This window comes from Corvus brachyrhynchos, unplaced genomic scaffold (assembly GCF_000691975.1).
Source record: "Corvus brachyrhynchos isolate BGI_N302 unplaced genomic scaffold, ASM69197v1 scaffold142, whole genome shotgun sequence".
NCBI lineage: Eukaryota > Metazoa > Chordata > Aves > Passeriformes > Corvidae > Corvus > Corvus brachyrhynchos.
In genome coordinates, this window is record NW_008237226.1 from 8,532,628 (window position 1) to 8,547,679 (window position 15,052).

The following is a 15,052-nucleotide window of genomic DNA, read 5'->3' on the forward strand; positions in this document are numbered from 1 at the left end:
ATATAGTAGTCACTGATGCACTGAGCATGAATAATTCAAGATAGATTGAATTTTAAACTACTGAGAGCACTCTTGGAAGACAGATGAGCAGAGGTGGGGTGCAAGTCAAAGCCTTGGCACCAAGGTACCAAACCTAATGCAAAGGGGATACCAAGCATTTAATTGCTTTTGCCGAGTGTGATGTATGTCTTTAGCATATGGGCAAGAGCAATCAGGAGAAAGCAGACACAGGCAGTATGGAAAAAGGCACATATGGTATACAGAGCAATCCATGCCTCAGCTCAGGGAGGCAAAATACCTCCTGTCTCATGACAGATGTTCAGTGTGTCCCCTCAGTGATGCTTCTCCCAACAGATTTCAGAAAGTGTCCAGTGTTTCAAGGCTAAAGAGGGAGGTAGATGATCTCTTCTTGGCACTGTTCATTTGCCCTTGCCAGATAAAAAATTTTCTCTGTTTCTCTCTAAGTGGGGGTCAAAAAATCATTTTTTTCTGCTAAAAAATCAAAAGTTTTGATAGTAGTTACTTCTGACTCTCAATGAAAGGGATGCAACACAATTTTTTTAATTAGTGATGTTGTTACCTTCTCATATTCCTGTTTACTTAAATAGTATCAGTTTACTGCACTTTATTTATCTTAAAAAGCATGATGAAGTATGTCAATATATCAAAACCAGAAAGCATCACTAATAGTCCATTAGTGTTTAATAGTTCATTAGTGTTTAAGAGTGCACAGTATGCTAGAGACTAGTAGCATTTGTCCACTTCATCATATTCATTAGCAACCACCAAAATTAAATAAATGAAATAATAAAATCCAGATGTCCCCTAAAGAACACAATAGATTCAAAAGCTAACTCTGTGCATTCACTTTCAGAAAATTTGGAGGGTAGGAGACTTTTAAGCACTGAGATACTTAGTATCTCTCATTTTACTGGAAGTATTGACTTTGGATTTTACTTGCCTCATCTTTCCTCTTTTCTCCAAAAAGATGCAAACAGTCAAACAATCCCCCAACACTAATACAGGAGGCCACAGAGATTGATTGATTGATTGATTGATTGATTGATTTTTTTTTTTTTTTTTTTTTTTTTTTTCCGGAACCAGTTAGAATTCTAAAATATAACTGCAATTTAAAACAGCTAAGTCAGCCTGGACATTTTTCCTTCTAGTAATCTTGAACTTCAGAGTTATCCACCTTAGAAGCAACGATTCTATTTGCCGTTACATGCTTTATGTCCAGGTCTCTAAAGGACCTAATAGCCACACTTACAAGAGGACAAATACATTAATGTCAAATCAATAACTGCAATTTTCTGTGTAGCTTCTTCAAATAAAATATTTTCTCATGGTTGCAAAAAGGAGGTCCATATTTTTACAAAATATCTAGTATGCCTTGATTTAAATAACAAAACCTTAAATCAGTTAATATATTCCCACATGTATGTATTTTTAGCACACAATTATAAAATTCCTTTTACTATTAGATACTATTTGGGTTTTTTTAATGTATTGCAACACTTAGCAATCCTGACCTTTCAAATCCTTAGGTTTTAAAGAGGCAGTAGACATAAGGACTGTATTATTTAAACACCGTAGCCTTTGAGGCATCCATACTACAATGGTGTTATATTCTTTGAGATCAAAAGGCCAGCAGTTCTGGAGTAAGCACGTCCCTCGTGGATTAATTATAATGAAATTACTCATTTGGAACACTATGCCAGAGCTTTGCGCTACCCAAGATGCAGTAAAAATTTCATGTGAATGTTCTTTACACTGGAAGAAATGCTGCAGTGGCAAAAGATGTTTTATTTATAGCATCCCTGTCTATAGAGGAGAGGGAAGAGCTACTGCACATTTTGAGAGCCAATATTTTTACTGTAGCATGTACTTTTCCTTCAGCTACATTACAGCTTTGATGCTTAAAATAGATGAACATCATAGGAAGAATAAAAATGCACTTAGCTATTATCTTCATTGCCCTCAACTTTGAAATCTGGAAATCCCCCTTTTAAAAATTGTTAGAGACATTTTTACTTCAAAAAAAATACCTGAAAAGAAAAATGTCTGGGCTTTCTGAAACATATTTCAGAGAATAATGGCATTCTTGAAGATTCATAAATCATTTCCAATCTGGTGAAGTTGTTGGGAATTGCATCAGACCCAAGTGTGCTTATAAAGAGGACTGGTAGGTCTGTAGCTCACATGGAGGCTCCTCATCTTTTTGGCTTGGATCTGTGCTGCTAATATCCAATCCAGCAGAAGTCCAGCTTAGCCTGATTTCTAAGAAGTTGTTTATACAACTCAGCAAAAGTTCAGAACAAAAACCAGAATTTGTTCAAACGAATATACTACTGTATGGATTGAACTGTTTCGAATAGCTAAGGGGAGCATAGAACTTGAACTGAATAGACCAAAATTAGCATGCTGGAAATAAGATTTAAAGAAGTATCAGAACAAACTACTCCATTTTCCCATCTTTTAAATTCTTTTCTGCCATGACTTGATTTTTGGTTTGAAAAGGTTAATTCCTCTGCAGTCCCTTGGACCATACATCTCCCTGGACTCTTATCCCACTCAGCTGAGGATGACTACCATCAAGCTGGAATTAGGAACCCGGTGATAAACTTTCTAGTCAAAGAAGAAAAGATTTGAAGAACAGCTGATATATGAGAGCTATGCCATGCTTGATATGATGATGTCCTTATTCTCACACTGTTTGTTGATTTTTTTAATGAGGGGAGGATGCATGGTTTCCCTCTTTAACCACAGGGTCTAGGTTAACTAATCAGCACAACATCTTGCAACAGAGAGCAGTGCAGAGCGAGGGTCAAAGCAATCTTGACATTAGTGCAGATGAACATGACTGTGCTGTTCTGTTCCTCTAGCAGTGAGTTCACCCTAGAGGCCAGAAGCCACACCAGGTCATTGATACCAGAGAGTACCTTCATAATGTTTGAATCTTCTTTTTTTCTATTTAGCAAATTTTCTTATATTTTTTGTCTTATTTTCCTCAAAGGAAATAAAATGACTTTACAACAACCATGCTAGCTTGTCCCAAACTCTCTAGAAATGGTAGGAACTGTTTAAAATCTCACATGGGACTTCTTCCTTAGAAGAACCCTACACAGCTAAACATTAAGGTTAACTAAAACAAAAAAGAAAAAAAAAAGTTAAATAGGAAGTTGGTTTTTTAAAAGATCTCTGTAGACAGAGCCTCTGTTAATATAAATGAATTTTCTCTCTGGATTCTTTGGATGTATTTATTCTATCCAGGCTAACACACACAAGATAGATCAGATTTCTGGTCCAGGAATCCTGTAGGGACAGTGAACCATTTTGTTAACATAAACCATTACATTAAAGTGGGTGAAACACTTTTGATTCCCAAACATCTATAGTTTTTATCCCTATCAATGGATTCCATTTAAGAAAATTGGCTTTTCTGAGAGCTAGGAGCAAGAGATGATTAGAATGAGACTTTACTAAAGACTATGTCTACTAAAACTGGTATTTCTACTGATGAACTTGAAGGGTATCATAAAACAGATTTTTAGATTTGGAAAGATTGAGGTGATGAGCATGAGGTAGCAACACAATATTCTAAAGGTGATCCTGCTGCTTGGATGGTTGTGCCAGAATCTCTGACAATGTCTATCACATTTACAAGAATTTAGAGGCTGATGGAGAGAGAGAGGTTGTAAAGTGAGATTTAGATTTCTTAGACTGTTCATTTGAAAAATCAGCATGGACCGTGATTATAGAAATTTGGAGGTTCCAGATGAATGGTGGGTGGGCCATTAGTCTGAATAATTTTTTTAAGTTGGAAATGAAAAATAAATTTCACTTTGACAAGGTTTGAATCTCTGTTTATATTGAATGATAATGGAATACTTCAGGTAAATTAAAAAAGCAGTCCTAGAATTATGGATGACCTTCCAGAACTACAAGCATAGGTATACAGTGAGTATGACACAGAAAATATAATTCATATTACAAACATTTCAGAAGAGTTGAGTTTCTATAATTTCAGTGTAAAAACAAGAGAGGTCTATATTCCTTCCAACCTCAGTTATGTCTATCCCATTGTTCTTAGTGATACTTTTACCAGTTTCTATCACTTTAAATCATTTCTCTCCCACCAGCCACTTGTCACTTAACCATATGCAGTGCAGTACTTTCCTTCAGTTTCCTTATACTTGTGAGCATGAACTTTACTATATAAGGTATGTTTGATGCACCATCAACTTCAGCAGTTTTGACAGAAATCCTAGCAGATTAACTATGAGTTATGTAGGAATAAAAAATTCCATATAATCATGTAGGATTACTTGAGATGAGCAAACAGATTTGACTTGTTTTAAAGTCCAAATGAACATATTTAGCTGTGACTGTATATTCATGAAACTTTCATCATCTTCCTCCTGGAAGTTCCAATTATTCTTTAGTTTTATTCAAAATTTCTGTGTGGCTTCTAAGACTATGTTAATGCTTCAGTGAACCATCTACTATCATTTTACTTCCAAAGAAGGCAGAAAAATAATTCCAGACTCTGGATTTTCTGATAGTCTAGCAACCTCCTGCTGCATAAATATATTGCCAAATCATTATTAAAGTCTCTTTGGAAAATTGATCTATTGGAAACAGTATTCTGTTACAGAAGTTCATCCTGGTATATCATAATGCCTGTGGTAAAGCCATCAGTGGGTTCTACCAGCAGAAGTCCCCTGCTGGCTTGTTAAATTACAAATTGCCATCTGTTTTCTAGGTAATAAAACTAAAAAACCAACCCAGAACTGTTCTCCATACTGTTCTCTATAACATGCTTAGGAATCAATTTAAATCATTCTAAAGGAACAGTATAATTGTTAAAATTACTGAGGTACAACTAAACTTAGAAGAAGATTTATTTGTACACAGTACTCCTGAGAACAAACACATTATCCACTTTCTTTAAAGTGGTGCTAAGCTTGTTTTAAAGCCAAAAGATATCTTATTTTTCCCAGTGCTACCCGCTGTTCCTCCCCATGAAACAGGACATGTCATCCTAGGAGTTGTTATTCAGGAGAGATGGATTAAAAAGTCTATTTCTATGGAATTTTGATAAATGGATTCGGAGAGTCATGCAAAGAGGATTTTAAACCATTGTTTCACGGAGGGCAGTGTAGAAACACCTCAGAAAGTACTTGTGTTGGCATATTCATGGTGGAGGGCTGCAGCATGAGAAAGAGGGACTTGTTGATGTCCAGACGTAGTAGACTCATTACCACAGAAGTTTGACTAAGCCTCGCCTGCTGTGCTTCAATCTTAAAAGGAGCTTAAAGTTCTTTACAGTCTGATCCATTGTATGGAATGTCTGAGAATTTAACCCTACCCCAGATGAAAGCAGCACAGCACTTGTAAGAATAATTTTTATCTTAAAATTAATTTGTCAATGAAACATAAGCACAAAATGTTCCCATTCCAATTGGCTGTCCCAAAACTGATTAAATATGTCTCAGTATTGTTGGTAAATTTGATATTGTGATACTTTGGAGGAAGAGGATAAAGGAGAAAACAGGCCTGGGAAAGCTAGTGGGAGCTCTGGATTGAGGGTAGGTTCAGGGTTTCAAGGAAGAGAGCTTTTACTCTTTCCCTCAATTATTTGAATAATTTCTTTTCAGGATTCAGTATTCCTCTCTACTTCCCTTAAATCTTCTTTTTCACATAGCAATATTCCTTCTCACCCCTTCCAATTAATGTGCAAGAACAACCCTCCAATTCTCTTTCATTTGCTTCCTAATTTGCTGTAAAGAGAGATAAATTCTGTCTATCATTTTACTAGAGAGAGGGGACAAGATAAAAAACAGAAGAAAGAATACTCTGACATATTGCCTTGCTAACAGGTTAAGCAGAAATATGGTTAGGTGGCAGATTATAGGAGAATTAAAGTCAGCTTTTGTACATATAAGCAAAAGCTGCCATACCCTCCTGTCTTCTCTGTGCTGCTGGATTGATATTTGGGCATAAAAATGATCAGAGTTTAGGAAGTGACTGATGAGTGAGACTCATAATTTGATGGGTGTTGCTTCTGTTTGAGTGAAAAAAAATGGTACCTCAGGACAGCTTGATTCAGCTGCTGATGCTTTTGACTAATGAGCTCTGGGCTGAAGGTGCATGAACAGTAATAGCTGGCTTGGGGTGGGTGCAAATATTTGTTTTACTGCTAATGTCATTTTTGTACAGTAAGTGAAATAAATACCGTGACAAATAACATTTTTTAAAATTATTCTAGAAAAATAATATTTTTCTAGAATAATTACATGCTTACTACTGGCTATATTGTACAGACAATGCTATCAAGGTATCCCCTTCAAAAGCAGAACTGTGGCAATAATACAGAGTGTAAGTAGACCAAGAATTTTTGCAAAGGATCTGAGTGTAAGGGAATAATCAGTTTTATGCCGCTAAGCAGCTCCTCTAGCATACTGACATCCCAGCCCCTCTAACCGGTGTATTTAGCTGTCATATTCAAACATGGAGTTTTTTATCTCCAGTCAGGGCTTTGCAGAGGGAGTTGAACTGCAGTAGAGCCATACTGACACCAGGAGGTTATCAGCATTACTGGTCGAAGATGGGTGAATGCAGAAGTGTTAAAACGTCTCAGAAAGGCTTTTTTAAAGTTCAGTCAGTAAAAAAAAAAGGACAAAAAGGCCCCCTGGAATGTCCACTTTCACTGCGGATTTTTTTTTTCTGATGTTTTATTTTCAGGATAGGTATACTCTTGTTCTTGGGGATTTCAGGCTTTTCAGCTAACCCTGCACAACATATAATCGTGAGAATGAGGACTTTCCTTTGATAGTCACAATAAAGTCCAAAGGTATTGATAGGAAAATCTCTGCAGGAATAAATATGAGGATCCATTCAAACAAAGGAAAGGTGCATGTCTGAAATTCCAAATAATAAAATATTGCAGAGAGGTGATTCTCCTCACTTCCAGTGCTTTTTTTTCTCCCATTTGTTAAGGCGTGTTGCAACTGTCTAACTTCTAGCACATCTGTTGAGCCATTGTTTCATCTCTCCCTCTTGCAAAAGCAGGAGAGATCAGTTGAAACAATTATGAAATTTGAGTTCTGCACCACTACAATCCCTGTTTTGGAAAAGAAGATGGCAGAGCACATGCCTCTGGGGTGCACACTATCCGAAGTCAGCCCTGTAGAAAATACATGGCATTTGTAGAGGCAACTAGATAACTCTTCAGACCCCTCAAAGACTGAAGCAGCAACCGGCAATCAAGAAAACAAGAACAGAAAATTAAGTGTAGACATTTATGAGATGGATAGAAACCCTTTGGAATTTAGGGAAAAGTTTATACTTCGTCTTAAATTTAGACTTGAACACAACCAAAATATAAGGAAATCATCCTGGATTTCTTTGTTTAGAACCGTAAATGTGAAGCTATGATATCTTCTTTAACATCAAGTCCATCTAACTGTGTCATGATCAGTGATAATCTAGGCAGTGATTCTTAGTGCTTAAGCAGCAGGAAAGATGAAAATACAAATTTCAGGTCATGAAGTTGTATCTCAGCTACCCAGACTTCACAAGATAAATCAAAAACTATATCTTAGTATTACAGATGTTCTTTGTGGGTAGAGGCTACGAGACTTAGTGATATGGTCAAATATTGGTGTGATGCACCGAATCTGAGTTTCAGCTGATTAATGTGTGATACAGGGCTTAGAGTTTTTTTTTCTCAATAATGACTTGGTTGTGTCTTTGAATACTGTTTTGTAAAAACACAATACCTTTTCAGATGTTTCTCACTGCAAAGCATTGTTAGGCAGTATGACCCCTTTCTTTTGGATGGGTAAGTTGAAATGGTTCTGTCACCTGAAGTTAAATTAGGGAATGCAAGTGAATGTCAAATAGCCTTGTTGGTTTTTGTAGGGAATAAATAGGAACTATTAGTACTTGTCAAAGACATGAGGGATAGAGAAGGGGCAGACAATACATGAACTCTGATTTCAGTGAAATGTGGTACGTTTTTGGAGGGGTTACCTGTGTTGAAGTTCAAACTCTGTGCAATTATGTGGCCCTAATTCTAGCACAGCATTATTTCGGAGCATTTGTGCTTCATTAGCAATTCAACCTAGGGATTTAATCCCAAGTGTTAGCCTGAACCTTTCCACTGCAGTGCCACTAGGTGGGGAGGTCGGCTAACAGTTTGGAAAAATCTGTGCGTTTCCCTATGTGGGGATGTTACAGGATCCATGTCCAGGGGCCGATGAGCGGGGAACAGATCCCACTGACATGGGGCTGGTTGTCCCTAAAGTTTAAGTCCACTCTGAGTGGGAACCCAGTGTGAGTCTGCTGCTTGAGTGGGCTTAAGCTGTGCAAAGTTACTTGAGCTTCAAGTTAATTCTGCCTTTTTTCCCAATGAGTTGTGAGACTTTAAACTCCTTGCATGAATTTAACCATGAATTAGATTGTAGTAGAAAAATGAAAAGGAGACTTTAAGTAAGATTATTTTTCTCTTCCGGTGAAATCTGACATATTTAAAATTGCTACTGTATGATTCCTCTCCATGTTTTCTCTCATTAAAAAAATTACAAATAAACAAGTAGAAGAGTGGGATAATTCCACACACAAAACTAAATGCTAGCTGCGTTATCTAAACTGCCTGAACTTTTTAATTTTTAGAGACAACCAAACCTTTGATTATTCTCCTCATCCTCAATCCCTCCATCCATCCTTACTTTTTTATTCATCAAAAAGACATTTAGACAACATATTTCAAGTTTCCCAAGTACTTAAAGAAAGAAATATTTATTTTCATTTTAAATCATAACTATAATGAGTATCCAAACTACACTTAGAACAAAATTTGAAAAAACATAACACTGCTAAATAGGAAAAAAATGTGAAAAATCATGTTTGGTGTTCAAGGGAGCTAGAATGTCATAAATGTTGGATAATAGGAGAAATATTTATATGACTGGGTGAACAGTGGCACAAAACATAAAATGAAGATTTTTTTTTTTCTGCCTAAAAGATTAATCTTCTAAAACGTGAGAACCTTGCAAGGAAAGCAACAATATAGCAAAGTACCTGTATTTTGAGAATACATTGTTTTTAAGTATTTCCTTCTAAGTTATAGTTTGTTGTACTTATTTGTCAAACTCACAGGACAAAATCCTAATTGTAAACTTTAATTCCTCTCCTGTCTTACTTAATTCATGCCATTATATATACGTGTAGTACCTTTTCCCATCTCAAGTGAAAAAGCTACAACTTGTTTATGAAACTAAACTGCAGTTCTCTGCCAGAAAAGAGCAGAGTGGCATCTAATGTACAAAGTGTTGTGAGAACTGGAGGAAGAGGTGTGTGAATTTTTGTTTGTTTTTTTGTTTACTTGCTCAACCTGTGTTTTATAGATCTTAAAAGTGAATCAAAAAGAAAAAAAATTGTTGGACTTTTGAGTTTTTAATTGGCCAAAAATTCATCATCCACAAACAGGGATTTATATATTAAAATACAGTAATTTTCAAATTCATTAAATAATATACTCTCTGACTAGATATAAAACTGACTGAAAAGAACCAACAAATATCAGAGAAAGAAGAAAGACGAAATTCAAAACATGTAAACTATTGGGAGAGAAAGGGAAAGCATGAGCTGGGAAAAGCACTATGTCCTATGGTCTGGCTGACAAGGCGGTGATTGGTCAAAAGTTGGACTTTTTGCTGTTGGAGGTCTTTTCCAACCTAAATGATTCTGTGATTCTGTGATCTCTAGTAAGAAGAAAATGAACAATGGTCAAGCTCATATTGCATAAATACATGGTGTTGAATTTTTTTTAAAAAAATTATCTTTTTAATTTTTGAAGTTGTTTTCTATGAAAAACACAGAGGCAGAAATACATTTCACTGCTGCTGGTAGCTTAAAGAAGAAATGCAGCAAAGCATTTCTGGTCCTGCTGCTGTGGGAGACAGGAATGCTGTTAAACTTTGTTATATGGAAAGCTGTCTAGCCCTGGCTGAAATTCAACCAAAGTGATTTTTATATTTGAGATAAGCTGTGGATAAAAATCAGGCAAAATACCACAGCCTTTCCATGTGTCAGGCATCTCCTCTCAAAACCAGCCTTCCCATCTAACGCTGCTTCCCAAATTTATCTCGGCATAACTAAGTGACACAGTCTTAAATTTGAGTGACTCTTGTGTGTTATGGTGTAAGGACACTCATTTATCTAAGACATGACCAGTTATTTGCATTGGAGTCTGTACATTTTATAAGTGTAAAGACATTTTTCTTGAGTGCTGAATTTCATCGTGTATAACTCTCAGGAAAATTTCAAATTGTAGATGGCAGGTTGGAAATGGAATTCTTGACTTGCATTTCTGTGCTGAAAACAAATGAGCAAACAAAATACTCCTCACAGTTCCGAACCCATGTTGATAAATTATTCTTAAAACTGGAAAATTTAGTGAGTGCTACTGTAAGTTTTCAGGTTTTGGAAGGGAGGGGTAAAATGGTTACATCCGTTGTATTTCTTAAGTCTATTTTTTTTGTCTTACATGACTTAAACACTGTATTATATAGATTTCTTAAGTCCAAATGAAAGAAACATCCTTTTGCCTGTCTCCCTTTGAATCAACTGAGCTATATATGCAGGATTTAAATCTCCAGCATTTCTATAGTATCATACTGGAGATCATATCCTTGCTCCCATGAACCTTTGCAGCCACTGGGTGGAGAACTTGTCTAACAAAATATCTCATTATGACAGAGTGAAAATCAATCCAACTGTACTTTGCTGGCTGGGCAAATTTGTCTAATACAGGTCATATATTAGGCTCTTCTTTTTCAGTGGTCAACGTGGTTCAATTTCCAGCTAGGACATAATTTGCACAATAACCTGAAGTTGAAATTAATACTCAGAAACAAGCTGTACTGGGCTTAAGAAAAATCCATTAAGCTGTCTGCATTAGAGGAAGAAGCTGACCAATGGAGTTGAAGCACATTTGTTATACTGTAAGAAGAAAGTTTCAGACAAATATCACAGGAACCAAGATGACACTCCAATAAGGTAACTTTAGGTTTAATCTCAACTGCAAATAAGAATATTATTATGGTGATTTATTTGTAGTACTATCTTGTCTAACGGAATCAAATGAGATCAGAGCCCCACTGTGCTAAACACTCTGCTCTTGCCTCCAGAAAAAAAAAATGTACCTTCCCAGGGAAGTTTGTTTCTTAAGTAGATAAAAGTAAGAATTATTTGGAAGGCCAAAGAACAAAGCAGAGTGAGAGAGTGGTCCAAAATAATAGAACTGGTAAGTGACAAAGCTGAGGACAGGATCCAAGTCTCTGAGCTTTGGTGTTGTCTTCTTTATAGAATCATATAACGGTTTGGATTGGAAGTGACCCTAAACGTCATCTAGTTCCCACCCACCTGCTGTGAGCAGGGTCAAGTTTCACTGGACCAGGTTGCTCAAAGCCCCATCCTTCCTGGCCTGGAATGGTTCCAGGGATGGGGCATTCACAACTTCTCTGAACAACCTGTTCCAGTGCCTCACCACCCTCTTAGTGAAGAATTTCATATTATTATCAAATCTAAGCTACTCTCTTTCAGTTTGAAGCCATTCTCCCTTGTCCTGTCTGGCCTTGTATTCTTGTTGCTCACAGGCTCCATGACACTGTGACTTCACCCTGTCATTTTGTTAAATGAAATCTCAAAATACAGCATGTGGTATTTTCATATCTGATACAATACAGAGATTTCATAAAACAGGGAGAGCTGTGGGGTACTAGTAGACCCTGTTAAGAACCAGATAACCTGAAAATGATTACTTTTTAATATGGGTGATATGAAGCTCTCTGGATGTTAGTTAAAATTATCTCCTTTATATTTCTATCACAAAAATCTTTGTCACAAAAAGTACCATATGGTTGAATAGACTAATTTTTTAATACAGGATATTATATATTTATATACTTTGATTCAGAAAGATGGAAATTATTCTGGGATAGATTGCACCAGCTTTACTCCTGTTTAACAGTAACTTCTGTTGCAAATCATCTCCATGGTAAACAAAGGCAAAGTACCATAGAAAGAATTATGGACCTGGTAATAGTAAAAGCAAAAAACATTGAATGGAGTTTGAACAGTAGCAAATTTCATTATTTAATATAGAAAACTTTAAATGGGTTCATGTGGGTGCCTAAGCAATATGTCTTGACCCCCTTGTATATGTGTATGCTCCAAAAGCAGCATTACCCAATTAACCATTTACTTGCTACCTGTCTTGCTGGACAAAGTTCCTCTTCCTAATGATTATTCAAACAACGAATTTGTGTAAGCAGCAAATAGACTGAATATTCAAACTATTTTGTGTCTGAATAAACCAACAAAAAAATCCTAATTGGTTCAGATCAAATAAAAGCGTCTCTGTTTTTCCTCATTCAAACCAGAAACTAAATTATTTCATGTTTTGCTAACCAGGATATTTGTATTAGGATAACCAAAGAGAAAAACATAGTTACAGATATGATGTATTGCTGGTGGAAATAATGTTGCCCTTTTACCTAATAGTCCAAGGAGATTAAAATAATTTTCCCAGAAGCTTGAAACCCAAATTCTTCTTTTTTCTGAGAGAAGTATCCTGTGTGTCGTGCTGTATTCACCCATTTAATATGGCATTCTCTCATATGAAAGGTGTTAAAGTTCCCTAATAAGTACTTAAATATTCTTTGATCCTAGTATAAAATATATGTATTTAAAATCCAGTGGCCAGAATACTGACCTGAGCCTCAGGAAGCTGTTCTCCATTCACCGGCCTGTGAATTAGTATAATTTAGGAAAACTCCTGATAGGGCATTTAGAGCTCTGTCTTCCACCAAATGGATTTAAATTTGGAGTTTCCCCAAGAAACTGGGGTTTGCTGAAAACTGCCAGTAGATGAGGGCCGTCTTGGAGAAGCAAGGCAGAAATAAATCTCTTCCCACTGTCATCCTGAAATATTCCCTAAGAGTTCAGGTTATGCAACTATACAGAGGTTCTGTCTGCTAAAAAGGCAGAAAGAGTGGTCATAAACTTTCATTACAGAAAAAAAGAGAATAGGTCTGGATTCAGCCATAGTTGTGTGGCTGAGACTCATGAGTTTAAGCAGTCTACCTCATCCTTTTAACCCCACTAACAGAGCAAAAGTTGATTTTCCCATGTTTTCCTTGCTGATCTTAAGTTAGCATATCCTGCCCTTCATGTGCAAGGACCTTTATTTTAAGTTTCCTGACTTAAACTAACAAGGAGTAAGAGGAGGGAGGATGCAGGGAGAGCTTTCACTTATGGTCCCCTGAAATAAATTTTGGAGGAATGTACCTTTTTCTGTGGAAAACTATGAGGAAAACATCAAGCTTAGTGTTCAAAGCAGGGCAGTAAGAAGGCTGCCCATATTTGCAAGTACTCACACCTGACTTAGGTGCTGAACCAAAGTTAATGACAAGGGGCCTGTGGCCCCTTAGAAATCTATATATTGTTATTAGCTCCACGGTGGAATGAGATTTTTTTCAGATTGCGTATTGGACTGTGCAGATGAAAGAAATGTAATCGACTCCTGGCTTTCTGTGCATGTTCAAACACATTCCCCCTTTCCCTCCCCGACGTATAGTTGTCACAGTGTAAACATTCTGCTAAATATTTCCTCCACCTGCTTCAAACAATTAAGGAATCATCTCTTAACAGGAAAAATAAATGTACCAAATGTCACAATGCCTCAGGGGGATCGAAAATGATAAAACAAATGTTGTAACATTCTATTTTGATCCAAAGGTAAACAAAAGAAATGATGTGTGTACGTGTGTATACACATAGATTTACTCTATTGGTCATGTAATCCATCACTGAGGCTGTTGGTTAAGGGATAAATTACAGTTCCAACATATTTTCCAAACATTTAAACCTTTCTCATAAAATTATTTTGAACTGAAAAATATCTCCTGCTCATTCTCAAGCCAGGTCTCGGAAGTGAATTTTCTTGGAAGGTTTCATAAAAAAATATGTTCAGTGGTTTTATTTTCACATAATAACTTTGAAATACATTAGTTGACATTTTCCAGATGCACTTTTGTGCTCAGGAACTCAAAAGAAGCCCTTATTCAGAAGATGGAATAGGTGGCAAAAAAAAGAGGAGAAATTTTTACCTTTAACCCTTCTCATTGTTATATGATAAAAATAATTTTGTTCTAATAGAAACACTCCAATTTTTTTGAAGCATAAATCTGCTAGTTCTTATTGTCTCCTTTTGATAGGGCTAAATTCTGCAAGAAAGTGTAGATCAGCTCTTTCTAGTAAAGAATATGTTTTTTCCCCCAGGAAATTAGGTCTAGACTAACTAGGCCTTTCACTGGTGCAGGGCATAGGAAGTGGTTCAAAGAGGAAAGAAATGCTTCACTGTTTTCCCTTCAGAGCTTCCAGGAAGTGATCTTTTGAATTAGAGATGAAACAGGAGATTCACGGAGAACTCAAGCTCTGGATCGTGTGTGCGGCTGTCTAAGGAATTCAGATTGCTATTTAGAGATTTAGAAATCTCCTGGAGGCCAAAAAAAATGAGGGCTAGCTCTCAGCATTCCTCAGAACCTTGTGCACAAAGGATATTTGTTACTATTCTTTGTCATAATCAACCTGCTCATTTACTAGACACATATAATTCTTTGTGATATTACACTCTTAGCTGTTTAGAGGGGAACCTGTGTATGTTCTTACTGCTTCCTTGCTGCCTGCTTTTGTGTCCAGGCTTCACACTATCAGCTAACCCTGGAATAGAAAGAAATAATCTGTAACAATCTCTGTGTGGACGTCTCAAGATAATCTCAGCATGAAATAACTGACAAATCATTTGACTTGGAGGCTTCAGATGATTTCTAGATCCATTGTGATTTTGTCAGGCAGCTTAGGATACACTTGAAATAGCTTTGCAAGGGTTAATGCAAGCACTTGAAGCATCTTTTGGAGTATTGACCTGCACCAACCTCCATAATGCTGTGGCTACACTACTGCTCGTGGTCCTAATGTG

The 15,052-nt window shown here is 36.5% G+C and overlaps 1 long non-coding RNA gene across 3 annotated transcripts in view; it reads left to right on the forward strand.

The window, feature by feature from the left end:
- The window catches only part of LOC108445453, a 370,042-nt gene that overhangs the window by 132,660 nt on the left and 222,330 nt on the right, over positions 1–15,052 (forward strand). For all 3 annotated transcript variants that reach the window (XR_001860308.1, XR_001860310.1, XR_001860309.1), the window contains one exon: positions 10,849–11,067. This is a non-coding gene — a long non-coding RNA (uncharacterized LOC108445453). The remainder of the gene's footprint in view (positions 1–10,848; positions 11,068–15,052) is intronic.